This window comes from Scleropages formosus, chromosome 11, assembly GCF_900964775.1.
Source record: "Scleropages formosus chromosome 11, fSclFor1.1, whole genome shotgun sequence".
NCBI lineage: Eukaryota > Metazoa > Chordata > Actinopteri > Osteoglossiformes > Osteoglossidae > Scleropages > Scleropages formosus.
In genome coordinates, this window is record NC_041816.1 from 6694316 (window position 1) to 6714980 (window position 20665).

Below are 20665 nucleotides of genomic sequence, written 5' to 3' on the forward strand. Positions count from 1 at the left end.
CCGGTTCCCCGCGACCCCGTATGGGACAAGTGGTTCAAAAAGTGTGTGTGGGTTTCTTCTGGGTGCTCTGGTTTCCTCCTGCAGTGCAAAGACAAGTGGTTCAGGTGGAGCAGTGACTCTAAATCGCATTTTGTGTGTGTGTGTGTGAGACTGCCCTGTAATGGACTGGCTTCCAATCCTCCCCCACACTCTAGGCTCCCAAGATAGGCTCCGAGCTACCAGGTCCCTGTATTGGCAAGAGGTTACCAATAATGGTTGGATGAATCGATGGGTGGTAGTATAGACGTGTAGCGTGGTCGCTCACTGTTATTGTCACATATCTCAACATAGGGTCATTGCGGTCCAGAGCCTATCCTGGAAATACAGATGATGCACATAGCATGGGCCAGTAAAATATATAAATATATACAGCGTTCAGTGCAGTACAGAATGACAATAGACCAGCTGATGGGTATGGAATACTGTACAAAGCAATGTGGTCAGAGGAATTTGTCTCTCCATGACAGACAGAAATTCATGGCTCATCCATACCCATGGGAACCAGGGGTCAAAAGGAGTCCATCAACTGCTGTACTTCATCCCTGTTTCATTTACCCTGTACATCGCTGAAACCCGCCCAGAGATGACTGCCTCTAAGAGTAAATGCTGACTGACTGAACTGATCTGCTCACTCTGTCCACTGCCTTTCTCTTTATATAGCTGTGCTACTATGGTATAAACACTGTAAATGGATTTGGGAAAAAGTGTCTGCCTTGTGAAGCTGAAAGAGACTTGAGTGTGTTTTCTAACACACCCATTTAATGGCAGATTACACCCTTTTAAAATGATACGTCCCCAGGTTTACTGGGGTATCATTAGAAGTGCTCAACGTTTTAACTTTTCATTTTTGTGTCTTTAACTGCAAAATCTTTTTAGACACCACATATATAGCATTTTGTAGAATGTAGCAGAGGAATTCAGGAGTTACTGAGAGCTGCATGTGTTTATGTGTAAGTGTGTGTGTGTGTGTGTGTGTGTGTGTGTGTTTTCATCTTTACACCTGACCTGTAAGCCTAGAGGGCAGAGCATATCTCAACAACAGATTATAACTCATACAGTGCAGGGTTTCTGATTAATCTGGTCGATGAAGTCCCCGGGGGAGTACGGGGGATTACCACAATGTTGGGGGGGGGCGTAGGGGGATGGGAGATGGGGGGGGGGGGGGTGACATGCCAAGCTCTTTGAACTACTCATCACTGATGTTGGGGGAGCAAAGGGTACCACTGAGGCTCTCCATCACGGCAGTACACTCACCATCATTGAGACACAAACTCCACCCCCTACCCCAACATCCCGGGGTGCATTGAGGAGGAGGTTGGTGGTGGTGGTGGTGGTGGGGGGGGGTCTCGGGGGACCGCTCTCTGAAGCCACCCTCCCGCTCCGACTCCCTTTGAAGTCACACTCCAAAAGGCTTTTTTCAGCCATTCCTCTGGAGACCCGCCTGGAAAACAATTAGCCAAGGCCCTCAAACAAATCCTATTTACACTCAACCTTAATTTTCTAATCTGGTATTAAAACAGCAGAGATCCAGCCAGCAATTTCTCCAGCAAACACCAAAAAAATCTATGGGGTGCAACAGCAAGCACTCACTCTTAAGGGAATGTGCAAATTCTGGGTCAGCCAGACTCGGTGCCATGGCGAACTAGCTGCCAAGGGCCTTCGGACCCAAGCCCCCCCCGGGTGCATCCCTATGCATTGAGGGCTGAGGCCACCGCCAAGGGTTCCCCGAGAGAAGCAGATAGCCAAAAACAACAATGAAAAATGATCCCCAGGGCCTCCACTCATCTCTACAGTCACCACGACATCCCCGAGCCCCCAATCATAGGGTGACCGCGACGCTTCCAGCCGGGGCCTTTTCGGAGGCTCCGTCGACCTGAATGGAGCAGAAGCGCGCGGCATGTAGCGTGTCGTCACTGCAACACTGTGGTGTGTGTTGCATCACTGTAACCAGAGCCTTAAAGGCTTTATTGCGGAAATAGAGACATAAAACTGAGCTGTGGAGAAACGCAGCGGAAATTCCGGTTGCGTGTTACATACATTATTCACACTGCACGTGTGTTTGTCTCAAAGGGCCTCACACGTCTGACCTTTTAACCCATTTATTCAGCCAAATGCTTAAAAATTCTGCCCAAATGCGCGCTGGTGCCGTCTATAATCAATGCTTTTCTCAAGGGTAGAACAGGAGGTCCCCTCCTTAACCTAGCAGCTACTTTTCCTCTTCTTTATTTCTTGCTGATATCTGTCTGATAGGATGCTGTGAAACTGTGTTATAATGAGCAAGCCAGGGCATCAGAGACACTTACTGTAATTTAAGTTAAAACAAGCACATCGAGGTAATTCAGTCAGGAGAGTCAGGAGTCAGAGTAACCATTAAACACATCATACGGATTATTAAAGGGCTTTTTGCCCAAAGTCCTACTCTCTGGTGGGTCTGGGGTTCGAGTCCCGCTTGGGGTGCCTTGTGACGGACTGGTGTCCCATCCTGGGTGTGTCCCCTCCCCCTCCAGCCTTACGCCCTGTGTTGCCGGGTTGGGCTCCGGCTCACCGCGACCCCACTTGGGACAAGCGGTTTCAGCCTCTGTGTGTGTGTGCGTGTGTGTGTGTGTGTGTGTGTGTTTTTGCCCAAAGCTGTCAAAACTGGTTGCTTACATGCTTTACTTGTCTGGATGTGCACGTAGAATTTCTCTTTGGGATTCATTCATTCATTCATTCATTCATAAAAACACACGCTATATATTTAGCTGTTGAACTAGAGTGACAAATTATTAGGATCACTTTACTATCTTTATCTTCTCCTCTAATTTCCGATTAGCCAGAAAAATAGAACGGGGCTCTGTTTCATACAGGTCCGTTTGACCCGACGTGCTAGTCGGGCCCCGTGAGCGGCGTTCAGTGTGGCCCTGCATCTCAGCGCCTTCCCAGAAAACACATCAAACAGACTCGTCAATCGACTGTGGGACAGGCGGCGCTGGGAGGCAGCTGTGTCCCTCGGCGGTGACGCTCCCGCGCTCTGCTGTTTTGTTTGCCGTGTTTACGGCCCTATCTCGTTCCGTGTCCTCAAACGGCAGGCAGATGTGAAATTCTCAGTCGAGAAAAGAGGGGACGAGCTCACCTGCTGCGGGAGCTGTGTGATCGCGTGTGACTGCAGGGGCCTCCACATTCTAGACCATTCATCTTAGGAACCATGCGGTCTGGCATCAAATATGTACTTTTCCACCTACTGTATTTTTTTACCTTTGTGTCGTGGGGCAAAATGGAATCCCTCCCAAAACCCAAGAGAAGTAGGCGAGAAATCTAGTGTACCTGAACTGGTGATCTGTTGCCTGGCAACGCTTAAATCATAACTGGTCGGCAGGTGGAGTGACAGGTTTTCTCACGCTGGTGGAAGTAGGGAAATGAAGAGAATGAGTCGTCTATAGATTCAGGGCCAAAACTGGAGGGGGGCGGCATCACAAAACACTAGAAAGAAGAACATGTTGCATGTTTCGGGAAGAATTTGAGTCATCGGTTCTTTGTCTAGTCGTCACGGCTTTGTCAAGGTGTCTGAGACGCCTGTTGGTCATAGTCACTTCAGTCATGACCACTCTAATTGGACAATTCTTTACAGAAATCCCGAATAAAGGAATAAAACAGATGTTGAAAATAATACACAAAACAACTTTATTGTTATTCATTTAGCCTGAACCCCCACCCCCTGGCTGACTTATTGTTATCAGGTTTGTTGACAAAGATGCTCATCATTATTGACACCGCAGAGTCACTTTACTCAGTAATTTAAGTTGCGTGCTTAAATTACTGTGACCTTCTGCTGCATAGGAGGACCTTCTGAGTGAAGGGTAACATCTGTAAACACAGCCCTATCTGGTGCTGTCAGCAAAACATATGAAAAAAATGGAATTATGCAGCAGCCCTTAAAATTACGACTCAAGGATTTCAGTTCACTCGCCAACATCCAGTTTTTATTCTGAACTGTGACAAAATCCAGCCCAAAACTTGAAGACTTTCACGAAAAGCATTTATCTTGCAAAAAGTCAAAGTGAGGAGTACTTGGGAACAGAGTAAATTTATACAACGCTGGATATGTCTCAACTAGCCTGTCTAATATCAACATTTTGCTACTGTGTTGGTTCTACAAGAACCAGTTGTCACAATGGCACTCTTTATGAACCACGAGGTCTTTATATTCACAAAGTGTCAATACACATCTTCACTGTGTTTATATGATGTCAATCAAACGAGACTGAATATGAGACATGGACTTAAAATAAAAGACAACATTAAAAATAGTACCATGGATGTCACGCAGGGGGCGCAGTGGTGCAGGAGGCTTGGCTGGGTCCTGCTCTCTGGTGGGTCTGGGGTTCAAGTCCTGCTTGGGGTGCCTTGCGGCAGACTGGCGTCCCATCCTGGGTGTGTCCCCTCCCCCTCCAGCCTTACGCCTTGTGTTGCTGGGTTAGGCTCCGGCTTGCCGTGACCTTGCTTGGGACTAGCGGCTTCAGCAAGCGTGTGTGTCTGTGTGTGTGTGTGTGTGTGTGTGTGTGTGTGTGTGTGTGTGTGTGTGTGTGTGTGTGAGTGGGTGTCATGCAACAGTATAACCAAATCTCCCAGGGGGGGTCAGCAAGGCTCTATAGCCCAGGCCTTGCCATACAGGGGGTCTCAGCTCAGCCAGGGGAGCATTATAGTACAAATGATCCAAGCCAGAGTGTCCAAAGCTAAATAAAACTTAACTTTCATGCATTCTACGACTGTAATCTTCGTTCAGCTTGTTCTCATTAAGTGTTTTGCCGAGCACATAAAGAAAGGAGACGACGTTTCCACACTTAGTGTTTTCATTTGCCGTAGAGCTGATGAGCAGCGAGTTCCCGTCACCGCGGCTTCACTGGGAGCCGATCTCCCAGGGCCCTGAGCCACAGCACCTTCTTTTCAATGGACTTTATCTCTTCTGAACAATGATCATTTAATCGAGGAACATTTCAGACAATAAGGACCGGGAGAAATTGTGGCTGAGGGGTAAAACAGAGCAGTACAGTATGTGTTCTAAGAGAACACGTGTCCATGGCAAATGATCAGTTATAAAGAGGATTAATGCAGCTGTAAGGAGGCAGATTTAATTCTTTTTATTTATTTTTTGTCTTTTTTTTAATCAGCCCTTTGTTATTTTTCTTGGTGCTCAGTGCAGTGGTAAAGGCGCTTACGGGGATCTGTCCTCTTTCCAGCACGATGGGTCTAATTGGCCTGCGGGGCAGGCGAGGAAACAGCGCCCCCCGTAGGCGGACATGGGAACAGGCAGAGACCCCTCGGGCGCGCTGTGAACTTCGTTCGTCCCGTCGTCCTGGTTCCGCGACAAAGGCGCTGCCCAGAATCTCAGCGCCCGTCCTCAGCGATGAGCGCGCGACTTTAAGCATCATGTCCTGTAAACAAGGAAATAAGTTCAGTTAGTGATTAAATTAAGGACCGTTTGAGAAAAGAAGCAACGACCTCTCAGAGAGATCAGCGATAAATACAGATGATTTTAGCGATTAAAAAAAAAAGAGTCTAAAATAAATCAGTGACGAAACAGCACGAAACAGCATCAATGACTGATTCGCAGCATTTAGAATGAATGCGAGGTGCACGTTTTAAAATAATGTCGTTTAATTACAAAGCGAGGAATGGATGGAGTAAGAGAAACACTGGCTGGGTTTTCCGAGGAGGAGGAGAAGGAGGAAGGTTTTAAGAGGAGGAGGAAGAGGAGGAGGAGGAAGGCTTTAAGAGGAGGGGTTCGGTCCCGTTCCCTCAGTACATCGAGCAGGAGGGAGGCTGAAAGAAAGAAAGAAAGAAAGAAAGAAAGAAAGAAAGAAAGAAAGAGCAGGGAGGTTAGCAGCGCATCCCCGGTAGACGCGCGTCCCCGTTAAGTGCGCGTCCCCGTCAGGCGCGCATCCCAGCTCCAGATGGCCATTTAAACAGTGACAGAAGGGTCCGCGCTCAGAGAGAACAGAGGAAAGAGGAGACCACGGACCAAGAAGATACTGTAGATGTCACTAGATGCTCTGGACTGCTATCACACAGCCTCAGGCTCGTCGGATACGCGCGTTCGATCATCTCTCCGTTCACTTCTTTAATTGTCTCTTTCTGAGCGGAGGATCTGCGCTGTGGAGACGGGAGCGAGCGGCGTCTGTGCGCGCAGCGAGCGGGGAATGAGCGGTCCTGTCGCCGGAGCGCTCGGAGGGTCGGTGGGCAGGACACGGTCTCCAGATCGCGGCGCTCGAACCCCAGACCAGACTTCAACCAGCAGTCGTCATCGGCAAGCATCGACGAGCACCAGCGAGCGCCGGGCGGCGAGCATCGCGGGAAAAGCCTCCCTTTCGGATGTATAACGTGCTTGTGTCCGAGGGTGACCAGTGAGTGTGTGACCAGTGTGTGACCAGTGTGATCAACAGCAGAGGTGCGAAAAAGTGTCAAAGAACCCAAGTCGGACAACTGGTGGTGGATCCGCAACCACGTTTACGGTTTTCGACAGTACTACCTTGTTTTACCTTGTTAGAAGGGCGAAGGAAGGACTGAAGGAAGCTGTGGATTACCCGAGCAAACAAAGAAAACACAAAACTTTCACTTTTTCCAAACACTTTTCCCACGTGAGAGCAAATCAGATGTGATCTTTCTATTCTTCTTCTTATTATTCTATACGTTCATATTGATGCATATTCACTGTGCTTTAACAACCTTCCAGAAGTTCTTCAAAGCTCCGTTTTATGGAAAACAAAATGAGACATAAAGGAGAAGTGTGAAGCAAGTGAGAAGCTAAACATGTGTCCATGCTAAGCACACACTTTTAAAGAGGTTATTTGTACTGATCGGAAAGGGAAGGGAAACCAAAGACTGTCTGGCCCGCCGTGTCCATGGACCCCCCGTCGAGTTCTCCGTGCCGCTCCAACATCCCCGAGACGTCGCACCTGTAAACTAAATTACCTCATCATTTATTCACTCTCAAGTCCAAAGGAGTCTTTTTCATTGTGTGCCCTTTTCACCCGAGGGCGGGATTTTTTTTGTCTCCCTTATTTCTACATCTATTTGTATTTCGGACGAAGGAAACACTGTAAACGTGGATGCTTTGCCCGACACTTCGCGATGCTGGACGCGGCTGCGCTTTGAAGGCCACGCGCTCCTTCTCCTCCTTCTCCTTTTCGTCTTTCTCCTCCTTTTCCATGTGGATTATCCTCCTCACCCCGAACACCTCAGCTTGACCTCGACCTTCACACAGTAAGTGCACCACGGGTCCATCCATTGTGTCTGCGAGCCGCTCTGTCAAATCTAGGGGGGGGTGCATAAATCCAGGGCAACTGTGGAAACTGCTCACGTTTTATGAATGATGGTTTTTGTTCCCTTCGCCCGTCAAACTCAGTTTCCTATCAGTGTGTAACCTGATGCTCTCAGCGTGATGCATGAAAAGTCCCCACGTGGTGTTTCCGATCGAAAAACGATTCATTTTTATTTCCAGCAATTCCATCGCATCAGTTGCACTTTCATACAAGTAATCTGCACATTAATTTCACCATTCATTAAATTAGCCTCATCGCAACCGGTGCAGTCCAGATGTTCGCAGTACTGCTGTTGCTGCTCTTCCAACTTACCCGACAGAAATAATTTGAAATCTTGAACACAAGACCCCCTGGACTGACTGTCAGCTCTTCTGTGCTCGGCCTCGGGACCTCCCTCAAGGCATGTACATTTTACACCATTTACACTATTTATATTCACTCACTGTGTCACACAGTTTACACCACATATATGCCCTTAGGCTTAGCACACTCTTTCACATTTACACGAGATCTACCACTAACATTACTTTATACCACTAACACTGTACCTACACAGTTTACACTACAGTATTTTACACATTTCTGCAATTTACATCGTTTACGCTATTTCGAAACATTTAAACTGTATTTACTCCATTTATAGTCTGAACCTTGTACACTGTAGTTAGATAATATAAACTAAAACCACATTATATCTACACCACATTGATGTGAATGGAGGTTCAAAGTGTGGAATAATGAATGAATGAATGAATGAATGGATGGATGGATGGATGGATGGATGGATGGACGAACAAACGAATGGATAGATGGACGGATGAATGAATGAATGAATGAATGGGAGCTCAATCCCATGCCTCCCCTGTTTATTATGAGAGGAACTCACCTGTTAGGGAGATTTTACAGGTAATGGATGTAACATTACGTTAGGCTTCAATCCGCAACAGGCCACGGTTAAATAACTTCCATAGTTTTTAGTTATTAAAATAAATTGATGCACCAAGTAGCACAACAAAGGCAAGTAGTTCCGCAGAAAGACCAGCGACCAAACTCAGAAATATGGGTATTATTAATCTGGTCCTCGTGATCCTCATAATAAAATGCTCTGCAGAAATATGAAATGCTGTATTTCAGAAATATGGCTACATTGTTACACTACAATGTTGTGTAAATCAGTGTAGTACAAAGCTGTGCAATTTACAATATATCAGCAGTATTTTCTCGTTTTACCTTCACAGCCACACATCTGCCCATCACACCCGCCTTGTGTCACTTATAAATAATGTGTGTGACCCTGTGCTGGAGCACAGTGTCCCACAGCCACCTGAACAAAAATGGTTAAGGATTTGTATTTTTTAGAATATTACACCTGATAATAATAATAATAATAATAATAATAATAATAATAATAATTTTGTGCATGTTTGTTTTGGGATAAAAATCAAGATAATTAATTTCCATTTAAAGTATTTATTTGTGAAAAAAATAACTACTTGGCCTATTGAACATTTTTCCATATTAAAACAGTTAAGAAAAACTGTCTTGCGCTGCACTGAGTCATCAGTGTAACTTATAAGTAAATTTTGCATAATGTTTGCAGACACATAATTGTACACAAATTCTTGATTTAGCCGAACGCTGCATGGCTTTCTCTTTAGTTGTGTGTTTGAGGGCTGTTTTTTTATTGAAGGTCAATATTTTTTCCTTTGTCTGGGTTTGGTCGGTCAGTTTTCGGTCCAGTTGGTCTGACAGTGAGGGGCTCTCAGGTCATCGGGAGGAAGATGTCCTGACGGGACATCGGTAGTGATGTGATCTAGAGGACCCCTCGCACCTGATGAGGGCAGCCGAACACATAGTATTTATTGTATTTATTAATTCGTTTAGCTTCCCTAAAAAGAAATTTACAAAGCTTAGCCACTGTTTACAGTGATTTACCCATTTGTACAGCAATTTTTACTACATTTACATTTATTCATTTAGCAGACGCTTTTGTCCAAAGTGATGTACATCTCAGCAAAAGTACAATTTATGCATTGCATTAAGAGAAGCAGATATAGCTGCAGACATGAAAGTCTCAAGCAAACCTAGTTTGTTCCCTACCACTTGCTGCACCGAGGTTCATCGTTCAAGTGGTGCATAAGACACAGGATAGACAAATCCCGATACCCACACCAATTTTTTTTTTAATTAAATATTATAAGATACATAAATGAGCAGTACAATACCAGAGTAATGGCTGAATAAAGGTTGTATCTGGGGATGATTCTGGAGTTACGATGTGTGAACAGTTACACCATAGATGACCCGAAGAGATCTTGGACAAAGTGGATCTGGAAAAGGTGAAAACAGACAGAGTTTTCGCAGTTCTGAGTGATAGGGGAAGGTCATTCCACCACAACGGACCCAGAACCGAGAACCTCCGAGCTTTGCTTTTCATGCATGGGACCACCAAGCGAGCAGAAGTAGATGAGCGAAGGGGCCTCGCTGGGGTGTTTTTACTATATTAATTCAGGGTAAATACCTTGATTAAGGGTTCTACAGCAGGAGGTGGGATTCAAAACTAGGTCTGTCAAGTGTAAAGCTGTGGCTCTAACCATTATGCCATCTGCTGGCCCATGAAAACGTCATCAAATCCTATCATCTTACAATACCAGGCCATTAACACTAACCTGGTATAAGTACCTTAAAAAATGTCCAAGTTACCATCGCTAACCCTGTGGTCACATTTACAGCTGTGAAACATTCATAATATATTCGCTGTAGGACTGTGCGGTGATGAATTATTCAGTTGCCCTGGTAAACATCAGCTAAATAATTAAATGGTCAGATAATAGTCACCACAATTGATGGGAGGTCTAAAGGTAAAAAAAGTGTACAATGATTCACAAAGGCACCGTTACCACAAATGCCTGCTGATCTTAGTGGTGCCAGTGCTCACCAGTGTGTCTACACTACTGGGAACTGGTATGGACCTGAGTGGTATACAGGTGTGGACTGTTGGACACTGATATGGATTGGTATGAGCTGTTAGGGACGGGTATAAATTGGTGTGGACTTTTAGACACTGGTGTGGACATTTTGGATGCTGGCGTAGATTGGTATGGACTGTTGGACACTGGTGTGTACTGTCCATTACAGTCCATTCAGGGCCATACTGTTCCCCACCATTCCTCACCAGCCTTCTCCAGCCCTCTCCAGCCCACGTCCCACTGTTTAGCGTGTCCCTTGTGTTTCAGGACACCCCTTTGGTGTGCACTCACAGTGTGTCCTCAGTCTGCGTTAATATCTGCAGTTGCTGTGGCTTCTGAACAGGAGTGCTTTGCTCAACCCAGAGGTGTGTGTGAAGTGGTGGGACTGTCATCAGGAGCATGGCGCCATTGTGGCCAAGAGTGTGACCCTGAGGGGCCCACTGGGAGTGGTCCTGTGGGCGCTCAGTGGCACACACCCCTGTGGTGTTGCGAGCACATTCCCCAGCATGGCGATTGCAGCGACCGTGGCGATGACAGCATGTAGGACATGACAGACAAACCCTCAAACAGCCAAAAACTTCAACATGCAGGAGTCACGTTTCCACCCAGGGCTGCCGAGTATCCAGATCTGTCATCCGAGAGACGTTAGATTATATTTTAAATGATGTTTCCTATTGCTTTGTTAATGCTGCTGTACATTCAATGAACGCTACGGATTAACGGTGATTGACGTGAATCCGTGTCCTGCGTTTGCTGTATATCACGGCACCGCTGAGCCGCGCACCGTTATTGTGGTCCAAAACACACCGCACGGTTCCTGTGACACAGCGAGGTAATGTACATGTTCCACTGCTTATTTATAGCAGCGAAACACAGCGTGTGCATGTCTGAGGATTATTCCAGAACCCAGACTGATACTCCAGGCTGACATGGGTATGGGTTGCATGTGGAGATAACTCACAGCACGACAGCATGGTATAAATGGGGAGATTACCACGGGAATATGGAGCGATACGTCCCTGTGACAGCGAAGAGTGGTGTGCATGTACAGGTCACTTCAGCAACGCAAAGTGATGCCTCCCTTTGACAGTAAAGAGATGTATCAGCGCAGTATTTTCTGCACAAATAGGGTTATGTGACCGTAGGGAAGTGGAGAGTAGTTCAAATGTGATAACACAGCAGTACAGTTATGAATACATGGCATTGAAGGCCAGTATAATGTAATTATGGCAGCAGTACACTGGTGTCTGTATCATAGTGAGCACTAGTAGAATCATGGTAATACTACAGTAACAAAAAGGGATGTATCTATGAGATAGTAAACAGTAGTAAGAATGCAGTATTATTACAGGAATGCACAGATATGGGGTATGACAGTGAATGGCAGTCTAAGTACTATACATGTGGCAGCTTTTACAGTAACAAAGCAGTAATATCTATGTGACGGTAAACTAGAAAGAATATGGTCATTTCTACAGCAGTGGAAGATAAAAGGGTCTGATAGATGGATAAAGGTAAATTTAAAGGTATATGGGAGTTTGGCAGTGAATAGTAGCATCAGTAGTATAGAAGTGGTAATTGATAGAATGGTACAGTGTTACATTAACATCACAGGGAAGAGTAGTGTAATATGGTAATTACAAGAGCAATGCAGTGATTGGTCTGTAAGATAGTGAACAGTAGTGAAATGTGGGAAAAATGTGATTTTTGCAGTAACAAGGAGTGCAGTATCTGTATGACAGTAAATAGTAGTAAGACTAGAACAGAGATAGAGGGGTATGGCAGTGAAAAACAGCATAAGTACTATAATTGTGGCAATTACTACAGTAATGAAGAGTGAAATATGTTTGCAATATGGTAATTATTTATTATGATTTTATTCATTTAACTGACACTTTTTTTTCAAAAGCAACTTACAGTTTCTTGGGTTTCTATTGTACGTTAAGCTGCTTACAGTGATTTACCTATTTATACAGCCGGGTCATTTTTACGGTATTATTTCATAGCAAGTACCTCGATCGAGGGTACTACAGAAGGGGGTGGGATAATTGCTGCAGTAGTAAAGAGATGTGTCTGTATGACAGGGAATACTAATATCAGTTGTAGTAGTGGTATAAGTAATGAACAGTGGTCTAAGTAGTACAAATGTGGGGATTACTACAGTTACTACAGTAACACAGGCTAGTAGGTTTGTAGGACAGGTGTATCCCCAGTTGGGTACTGGCCTGTGTGGGGTGACCCCCAGCAGGAGCCATGACAGTGGTGGTCTTCACCAGGAGTAAGAGAGTGAGGATAGGGAACTTTCTTCCACCAGGAGCTGAGATGCTGCCATGGTCTTGTTCCTAGCCGGACCCTTATCTGGGTCCCAACAGCTTGGGGGTCCCATCACTTTGTTGTTTTATTGCAGTAAATAGGTTGAAGCACAGGTGTAATGTACATGGGGGGGAAGCAGGAATAGAGATGTGACACTTCCTCAGTGATCTGGGGGCTTCCTTGGGCTTTAACCACATATGGGTGTTCCCAACATGTGAAATACATGCTACACGTTAGGTCAGTTCAGCTCAAAAGTCAGACACATAGGTCATTGTCACTATAGGATGATAGTGACCTGTTGACATGTGCTGCTAAGTCTGAAACTTGGTCTTTTTGAGACTTTCTGTCCCTGCATGTGAGTGTGTTTGTGTCCTTGCTTTATGACCGACACACCCTGTGACATTGCCAGCACTGGTCCAAGGGTTCTGTTCACTAACACACACAGTGGCTGAAACCGCTTGTCCCAAGGGGGGTTGCAGCAAACCAGAGCCTAACCCAGCAATACAGGGTGCAAGGCCAGAGAGGGAGGGGACACACCCAGGGCGGGCCGCCAGTTTGTCGCAAGGCACCCCAAGCGGGACGCGAATCCCAGACCTGCCAGACAGCAGGACCCGGCCAAACCTGCTGCGCCACCGCACCCCCTGGCAGATTACCAAGTGAACCTAATTCCTAACACACCACGGCACGTTAACGCCGCTGAGCAATTATGCACAATGCCCCGCCCAGAGACGCGTCGCGTGGACGGCTCACCCTCAGCGCCGAGGGTCTCCAGCACCCCCGCTGTTCCATTTGTTTATTTGTGTGGGCCTTAATAAGAGCCGCGGGTGTCCAGATTATCGCAACATTAGCAGCCAAAGAAAGCACTCAGATTCCAGTTAAATTCCCGGTGTGAGGAAATTCATTTCAGACAGAGAAAATGATTTTTTGCGGGGCTGGGGGATTGGGGGGGGGATGTCCAAGGAGAGTTGCAGCCCATTTTGTTTATGTGAGAAGAACTGAAAAGCCAAGCTAAGGACAATATGTAACCTCAGAAAAATCCCTATGATTAGGGAATGGGACATATGTGTGTGTGCGTGTGTGTGAGAGATATAAAGGATAGCAGGCCATCAGAGAGCCCTGACTGAATCACTTCCAGATACAGGCAGGGAATGACTGTCCATGGTGGTCAGTTTCTTGGCAAAAGTGTGTTTCATTATTGTATTCATTGTACTATGGTAGGACATGGTAAACACATGAATCACTGGTAACTGTAAACTGCCCTTTGTATGTGTGCGCATGTGAGTGAATGAGTGTGTATGTTTGACCTATGATGGACTGGCTTTCTGTTCGGGGTGTACCTACATCACACCCTGTGCCTCCAGGATAGACTCTGGAGCACCACGTCCCTGAACTGAATAAACAGTTACTGAAGCTGGATGGATGGATAGATGGATGGATGGATGGATGGATATACGTACTATGGTAATCCTACGGCATGCTTTTGAAGTTGATTGCATTTTTAAATTCACTTCTGACACTCAACTGGCCTCAGGGACACGACCCAAGCGTATGTCTTTGATCAGTTACCAGGACGGTAGTGTTGTCTTGAAGGAATTAAGTGCAGAACCTTCCGGTTCAATCACAGGATGACCGGCTGATCAGACCCATGCTGAATTCTGTTTGAGTGCCCGTTCGTGTCTCTATGTACTCCGCGATCCCTCCACTAACTGCTGGAGTGCGGAGGCTTCAGTTTCCTGCACATGTGTTTGACGTTACCGTGACATGGTCAGCTCCCCTTGCCGGGGAGGCGGTGTGTGTTTGTGTGCTGGGGGTGTAGATGTTAGCTGGTCTCCAAACATCTGGCCAAATGAGAAACACATGGCCAGCAGCAGCGAAGGAGCTGAGACGTGCTCGGCCTACGCGGCAGACCTGGGTGCGCTTAAAGCCACAGCACCCTTCTGCCGGGACGACACACACAAAGACACAGGCGTTCACAGAGTCAAGAGCCAGCTGTTCTCTCCTGCTCACCTCCACCATCTGCGTGTCTCGAACCGCGTGTAGCTGTATGTCAGCCTATTTATAGATCCGTCCAACAATGACGACACATGAATAATGGAAAGCGTGTCAGTTTCACGTGAACCCAGCTCTATAAAAATATTAAAAACACTCTTTGTCCAGCATGGGAGTCAGGCCTTCCGTCACAGAATATGAGTAAAAATCAAACACGATGCACCTGGCTTTGTAACATTACCGTACATTACGGTCGGGGACTAGGGGGTAAATTTCGCAGCAGGAACAGAGAAATAACCAAAATGAGTTGTTGATTTCAAGCTTGGTTTCCAAATAAGTCAAGCAGAAGCCAAAATGAATTCCCCCCCCAGCTACACGGGCTTGGATATGACGCAACATACGGTCACATCCCCCTATTTGTACAAGTAGCCACTGTGTCTTTGGTTTTCAGTGAGACCCGCTACTGGGGTCTGTGGGGCAGGAGAACTTTTCATCACCATGTTACCATGGTACTCTGAGTATAAGGTCAGGAGCTGGTGTAGACCTGCTGATGTAGGTGTTACCACGCGAACACAGATGTGTTTAGAGTTTGTGGAGACAGATTTTCAGGAGGGAAGTATTAAAACAAAGCCCTGGCCACACCCAGGTGTCAACCCAACACAAGACATAAATGTCCACTAACCTTCACACTCAGACATGTGGTGTTTTCAGCAAACTCACCACCATCCCACCTCCTCTACTTTGTCCAAAAGGTGTCCCAACGAGGAGCTCAACAACCACATCTGGCAGCAGGGGTGAGCCTTCCAATGGACACCAGGCCAAGGTGGAAGGTACAATAAGCATTAGGCCAAACACACAATCACTGTCCAGCACTCCTAAGGTTGTTGGTTCAAGTCCCAGCCTTGGCCTGCTGCACCATCCTAGAGCATAGTTCCTAACTTGAAATGCTGCCCAGCTCTGTAAGTGAATAAAAGTGTTGGCTAAGAAACTGAGGAGGAGTTTATGTGTAAAGATGATGGCGGCTTCCTTGACCATTGGGATGCCACAGCAAGAGAGGATCTGCAGACGTCGGCTGCTGACTTTATGGCACAAACCTGAAATAACTAAGCGCAGCACTCTTCCTCGTACCTGGTCTAAAAGCATGCGGAATGATCTGCGGGAAAGTGGGAGGAAGCGAGCAGCTGTGCGAGGATCCTGTCTTTGGGCAGGTTTGTGAAATTAAGCGCCGTTCGTTATCTCACAGGAACAGAAACGCAAACACTCGGTGTCCTTTTTAAACTGAGTTTCAGTGCCATGTGGCTCCTTTCTGTTTTTCAGGTCTGCTTTATACTCTGCCTGAAAGAAAGCGTCTCAAAATTACCGCAACATGGCTGGGATTTTTACTTTGGAAAGGAACTGCTATAAATTTTATAAGTTATATAAGGAAAGGGGTATTGGGTTGTTGGTTCGAATGCAGCCGCAGATCGGCTTGCGTGGGGACTGCGCGTTCTCCCCATGTTCTCATGGGTCTCCTCACATGTTTCAAACAGATCCTGTTCAGATGAAAAGATGACCCTTCCTCTGTCGAAGTGTCTTTGTGACAGTCCATCCTGTCCTGCGTCCGCCGGTTCTTGACCAGACAAAAAAGGACCGTTGGATGTGACTTACAAATAAAAGGACATTTGGGAACATTGGAAACCTATGCACTTTTCCTATAGGGCAAGTCAGATGTGGGTGTCCAGACTGCACCGCTGTGAGGTGGACACTAAAAATGGACTTCATCTAAGTCCTTAACTGTGTGTCACACTATAAACTGTGAGGGAGACACTTGGACAGCGATTTCAGAGGAAATATTTGCGAAAAGAAAAATACTGACTTGGTTTTTGTGGGCCTGGATGAGTCAGAATGACGCAGGGAGGGAGAGCCGCAGACAGGCATGGCAGAAGGAGGGAGCAGAGCGCTTCAGAGCAGTGAGGTGCAGGGTACGAACGGCAAGACATGGCTTCACACTCCAGGAGCCATGACAGTCTCACACAGGCAGGTTGAAACATCCTTATCATTTATTCCCCAGCAACCTGTTCAGTCTCCACCGCGGACCGGCAAACCCCCAGTGTTAATGGTGCTGGTTCGCCTCAGTCGGCCCCCGTCATCTGCACAAATTACGCTGCCAATCATAAGCCTATGTTTGGGACTGCTAATTCCGAGCCTTTTTAGAGGAGAAAATAGCCAGGGTACCAACGGCGGCCGGTTGGCGTCATAGCGACGTCCCGCAGGCCGATTCCATTATTTATTTCTTCAGCGGTTGTCGGCGGCTCCGAGCTAAACGGAGTGCTGCGGGAGGAACCTGTCGAGCTTCTGTTTAACTTGTCACATGACCCCACTCGCACTGCCATCAGTGTGCTTCCTGAACAACGCCACCCCCCATGTCCAGGTTCCCCATGCAGCGAGAGGATAGCTGCTGTCAGAAAGAGGCCCAAACCACACGGTAGCTCATTGGAAATGAAGCTGGGGAAAGTTACCGGAAGGGATCAAACCCCAGCAGATAGGGTTAAGAGCACACCAGACCGCCTGGGTGTAAAGAGTGCATCAGATGGGGGGGGGGTGTGATGAGGGATGTTGGACTGAGACGCCTTCATTCTGCCATGCCCCTCACTTTGAGCGTTGCCCCTCTCACCATGTGTATCCTGACAAGAGCAGCATAAAAAGACATAGGGGCTCTCTGAGGGTAGGTCGAGCAAACAAGCAGAGCGTGGCACTGTACCGGGAGACCAGGTGAGCCAGGAGGGCGGCAGCTGTCCGGACCCAACGCACACCTGCCACACAGGAAACCCTGGCCACGGTGTTGCTTCCTGGATACCCTCCTCGCCGCTGTGCTTCCAGGAGGCAGAGGAGCATCTCAGTGACAGGAAGCAGGACTAGAGGGAGGGAGAGCAAGACAGGGGAGCACGCTGTATGCCAAACAAAGTAAATAAAACCCAGGGAAAATAAACACAGTGCTTCTCAGCAGGTTCTCTTCACGTGCACAGGCCGCTTGCTCGCCCCATTCTTCTCCCTTAAGAGAGCACAATTATTTGAATGGCTCTTTAATCAGGCTAGTTGTGGCAACCTGTAGGTGCACATGGGTTCTGTACCCATCCCTCCAATGGCCCCCCACTCCCTCTTGTTCTTGTTGCTGCTGGAGCAGAGTGGCAGCAATTGGGTTCCTCTTTGTTTGTCAGGATGCTGGAGGTGAGTCCCCGGGAGGGTCCCCTCTCCTTATTCCCGGCCCGCCTCTCATGCTGCCTGTGTGCAATTAACAGAGTAATTAAAAGCTTGATGAGCTAATTGGCTTTCGGTGGAGCTGCAGGTGTTTTGATAGGGAGCGTTATTTGTGTGTGAGCGCTTGTGGTAAATAGGCTCCAGCCGGGGACCGATGTTCCTCTGGCTCCGCCGCCTGGGTGCCTGGGGACGGGGGGCCGCAGTCGCCCCCGCTTCTGGGCAAAATTACTGTCCGCAGCTCCACTGGGGCGGCAATGATGTCATGCGAAGTGCAGCAGTTGTTACTTTGGAGCCATGACTTCATTCCCATTGGAGCAAAGAAAGTACACACTCCGCCGCGGCCGCTTTTTCTAACCTTATTAGAATCGAATTTTGTCTGCCCCCTGAGAGTGCTGGTGGTGTTTGAGGTCCCTGTCTCCTGCCACGTTGTGCTCGCTTTATCTTTCTTCCTGTCTCCGTCTCGCTTGGCACCCCCCTCCCCTCCCCCATCGGGCTGGAACAGCTGCGCCAGTGATGGCTCACACCCGCGGTGCTGCCATATCCCAGGTGGCGGCCGGGGAAGTTATCGCTGCTCAGGTGTGAGCTCGTCGCGGGAGCTACCACCGATGTCCGTGTTCCCTCGCTGACTCAGTACATCACCGAAGGGCAGAGTTGCCAAACATCGGAGAGAGACGTCAACTGCCGGGCATCGCTGAGCACCGACCCACCATCGCAAGTGCAGCTCTGTAACTTGAGTTTTGCTTCCGTTTTTGAGTCTGGTTTTTAGTAATCCAGAAAGTCCCCTAGAAGTTGGAAAGAACAAAGACATGACCGCGGAACAGAGCTCTGTGTGTGTGTGTGTGTGTGTGTGTGTGTGTGTGTGTGTGTGTGTGTGCGCGTGCACGCGTGGCACATGTCCCCCAACGGGTGCCAGCGCTCGGTGCCGTCCGAACGCTCTGTCAACAGGCCGAGCCGGAGAGTTGTTCTTGGCACTGCCTGCCATGGCAGAATGTCACAAATACTTTCCTTTATTTAGGAATGGTTCAGGGTTTGGGAGCCAGAGAGTGAGAGCAAGAAAGGGAAAGGGCAAGCAAGAGGAACAGCTTTCTGGAACATCTGGATTTCATTAGCTGCCACTGGGAGAATCTGAAAAGGAAGCTCTCTTCTCTCCCTCCCTTCTCTTTTAAGTAATAATATATGAAATGTAACCACTTAGCTGCCAACACCCTCTCGGGAATGGAGGCAGATGGGCACTGGATGCTGGAAACCACCGTGGGTGCTCCCTGCAGTGACAGCAGTGGTGGCGTAGTCACCAGGGTGGCTTAGACACATGGAGGGACAGAACTGAATTTGGCAAACTACTCAATGTTGTGTTTTTTTTTTTTTTTTTTTTGGACTGTGTCTTTCAGTGCACTGATTCATTGTCCAGATGTGCTATGTTAATCTTGACCAGCAGTTACATTTTTTTAGGCCTGAGACAGAATGTCAACGTGGTGTCCTTCTTCACACCTGCAGGGCAGCGCACTCCTGCTGCCTGGCAGCCAACCAGTAAGCTCGTACACAGCTGGAGGCAAAAGCAACAGAATCGTCTCATTTTTTGCGCTTGCAGTCGGCCCTGGCCCGGCGGGATCAGAATTTCCCGTTGTCATACCCGGAATCACACGCAAAACTCCAGAACTCCCACACTCACTTTTGCAGGTCCCTCCGACAGTGAGACATGGGGGGGCGAGGACGGATTCAGAGGGGCCTAGGGAACTTTCAAACACACAGTTCACCCGACCCTGAACTTAAAGGCTCAGCAGTTTTAAAATGTGGTCTGGTGTCTAATGGCAGTTTCATAGATGGTTGTCCCCTCAGAAGAGGCGGAAGGGGGCAATAGGTCAGATGGGTGAACTTGTGCACCACAACGCTGATGTGAAACTGTGAACAGCAAGGTTGGATTCTTTTCCATCAGAAAGTGAGAACTAAAAGGGTGGTCTTGTTCCCAGTTTTGAAAAAATCTTGGTTCCTGGTGAAAAAAATCAAACAGTACTCACCTTTGGAAAATCAGAGGCTGAGGGGAGGGGCTTTAAAGAGCACATCCCATTAGCAGGACCCCAACCCCCTTCGTGCACCATAGGCAGTGGGTGGGTCGGGTACGGGACAGATACAGTAAGGGGAGGGGCCGGAACTGGGATGGCGGGGCGGGGATGTGGAGGGTTGCTAATCCCCATGTTTCGATGCAAGGCCTCTGTTTGCACGGCCTCCTCCGCAGGCTGATGGGGACCAGATGTGGGCCGGCTGGCGGCCGGGCACCAGGCCAGAACAGCTGGGAGAGATTGAAAACAACAGCATTCCTGGAGACTGGGGGAATTACAAAGAGGGGGGAGCGGGGGTGAGATCAGAGTGTGGCAAAAGAGAAGAAAGACTGAAGGCAAGGGCAGGTCTGGGGGGTCAGGGGAAAGGGAGAGGGAGTGCAAACGACCCCTAGACTTTCTTGGGAGGGTGCATTGTGGACTGGGAGAACAGGCGGTGGAGGAGTGAACAGATGGAGCTGTTGTCATGCAGGGGGAGAAGGAGCAGGAGAACCATGAACTGAACAGGTCACAACCCAAAGGACTTGAACGAGACTGTTTGCACACTTCAGAGTTTGGAGGAATTCCTCCGTGCTCGATCTTTAAGAGGTGCTTAGGTGAGAGAGCCTGTGAAGGCAGCTGCTGTCTTCTAACCGCTAGTCGTTCATCTCCTCCCTCCTGTTCATTCTCACAGTTGTGTCTGTCCACTCCTCCCTGAAGTCCCCCCACGCCAACACTGACCTCCCCCCTGGGGCACAAAGTGTATGCAGATGGCTCCAGATGGTGC

The 20665-nt window shown here is 47.9% G+C and overlaps 1 protein-coding gene across 4 annotated transcripts in view; it reads left to right on the forward strand.

The window, feature by feature from the left end:
- Positions 1-20665, forward strand: part of cbfa2t3 (CBFA2/RUNX1 partner transcriptional co-repressor 3) — a 42201-nt gene that overhangs the window by 4557 nt on the left and 16979 nt on the right. For 3 of the 4 annotated variants that reach the window (XM_029256348.1, XM_029256349.1, XM_029256350.1), the window contains exon 1: positions 5663-7278. The exons of the other annotated variant lie outside the window; for it this stretch is intronic. The gene's annotated coding sequence lies outside the window, so the exon portion shown is untranslated. Of the gene's footprint in view, positions 1-5662; positions 7279-20665 lie in introns of those variants that run through there. 4 annotated transcript variants of the gene reach the window in all.